Below are 2,244 nucleotides of genomic sequence, written 5' to 3'. Positions count from 1 at the left end.
TACAATTCTTGTATAAATGAGTATCATCTTGAGTGTCCAAATCAATTTGACAATTTGTATGCATCAAGGACTTTAAAAGGATTCATATGCCTATTCAGCGAGGCAGGAATAGATCTTAACCCAAACTAACAGATATATTATGTATGAATGTTCATTATATTATAACTTATAATAGTAAAAAATGAAGCAGCTAATGATCATCATAGGGGACTAAAATAACACAGCCATCCCAATGAATATTATGCAGTTATTAAAAACAAATTTTAAATAAGATGAGATCATTAAGTGACAGAAGCAAGGTATAAAGCGGTATTTGGCTATGACTCCAAATTTGTGCCACTATGATTCTCAAGCAGTAATAAGAGAAAAATTACAATAAAGAATTGAAATTACACAGTAATCAAAATCTATTCCACAACTTGAAAGGACACAGTGTTAAGACTTGCTACCCACGTCCTGATTTTACAAAGAAGTGTGGGATGAGTACACTGCTGATTCAGATCCTTTTTATGAATGGCAGGGATAGGAAAATGGATAATAAAGCTAAAAGTTATGTCTGCAACTGATTTTCAGCCTCTTTAAACTCTCAGTTTAATGAAGCTTTTGGTTGACTTTTTATAGCAGATGCACCAATACTGTGCCTAGCTAAGAAGTATGGATGGAGTGTGCAGAGATGAAAGGTCAGAAAAGGTGAGGACTCACGGCCTTCCAGTATACACAATTTTGCACAGTGAAATAGGAAATGAAACACTGTGGAAACACATATACGTACACACAGATTCAGATCTGCAGATACATATTCGAAGTACAAAACACTCCCACCCCCACTCTAAGCAGAAATGCCTCGAAACACCACCTGTCCTTTCCTGGATTCACTTGTATTTCATTACTGGTTTTAAAATTTCGAGTTATTCCCAATGCCCACCGCTACCACCACAACCAAACAAGGCTAGCAAGGATGCCAAGATTGTTGTCCAGCTTTCCAACTTACCTGCGTTTATTTTTTCACATCAGTATTTCAAAGGTCTAATCTAACCCCATAGATAAGAGAATAAAAATGTCTGCACATTTATACATCTCACATTACGCACTCTTGTACCGCAGAAAAGGAGTAACCCCCAAGTCCTTGTGACTTGAAATGACATCTTTCTGCTCAGTGCTCTTCTGACTTGGCCTATGTGACCACAGCTCTACCTGCCTGCCTGCCAGCCTGGGGCCAGGTGCTTCCCGCGGCCCCACAGCACAGCAAGCTTCTTTCTGCAAACAGTCTGGAATCAAAATCAACTGAAGTTATTGTAAAAACACAAAAGAAGGCAAAACACATCTATATTGCCACTTTACATAGCACAACTCTCAAAATAAAAGGTGTCCGCTTGATAGTATGCACATCTATCTACTTGTTTGCAGATGTCGCAGGGCAGAACAAACAGCTGGGGGATGTCTGGTTTGTTTCTGGTGGCCAGTTTCAGGAAGTACCTACAAGCATTTTCTTAGTTTTGAGCTCGGGTTCCAATTCCAAGGTTCTGGTGACTTAAAATTTTTCCAGGCTGGAAAAATGCGCTAATTATTAACCTTAAGCATACCATCATTTCTGCTAAAAACATTTTCTACACACAGCCCTAAATTACTTTCAGTTCGGTTAAACAAAACAGACAAGCTGTAATAAAAGGTCTCTGAGAAATGTGATCCCTTTCATTGGTCACCCAGGAGCTTTTCCTCTTAAATCTGCAGCTTCTTGTGGGGGAGGAAGGAGGGCATCCAAAAATACAGATGTCTCCCAAAGCACAATTATTTTGTAAGAAAGTTGCCTAAGATAACTCTTCAGGGTTTCCCAGGTTGAGTAATTACTGCAGGCGGGTGGGAGAGATAGATCGCCTCCAAGATTATGATCTGCAGAGGTTTCCCCTATGTTGGTTTTTTTAGGCGTCCTTTTTAATTATACTGCAAGGGCTCCGATTTCCACATCTCTAGCTGCTGCTGGGGGGGAGTTGAGAGCGCCGCGCCAGGGCTGCGGCAGTGGCTCCGTCCAACTCCAGTGCTGGGGGGCGGGCAGCCCACTCCCCACCCGGTCCCACCCTCTCCGGCACCCGAGCCGAGACTGCGGTCCGCTCGGGTCTGCACAGCGCCGGCGGCCGGGCCGGGACTCACCGCTGTCCAGCCGCGCGATCTGGGGCAGCCGGTAAGTGCTGACCAGCAGGTCGAGCGGAACGGCCACCGAGCTCCACTTCACATCCTTGAGGCTGC

General features: G+C 43.4%; 1 protein-coding gene across 1 annotated transcript in view; it reads right to left on the bottom strand.

Annotated features, from left to right (window-relative positions):
• GAREM1 (GRB2 associated regulator of MAPK1 subtype 1) overlaps positions 1 to 2,238 on the bottom strand; it is a 172,769-nt gene extending 170,531 nt beyond the window's left edge. The window contains exon 1 of the mRNA XM_015595791.2: positions 2,149 to 2,238. The gene's annotated coding sequence lies outside the window, so the exon portion shown is untranslated. The remainder of the gene's footprint in view (positions 1 to 2,148) is intronic.
• Between the last annotated feature and the right edge of the window lie 6 nt (positions 2,239 to 2,244).

Source organism: Pteropus alecto, unplaced genomic scaffold, assembly GCF_000325575.1.
Source record: "Pteropus alecto unplaced genomic scaffold, ASM32557v1 scaffold146, whole genome shotgun sequence".
Classification (NCBI taxonomy): Eukaryota; Metazoa; Chordata; class Mammalia; order Chiroptera; family Pteropodidae; genus Pteropus; species Pteropus alecto.
The sequence above is the reverse complement of the archived record's forward strand: the minus strand, read 5'-3'. Positions and strand labels throughout refer to the sequence as shown.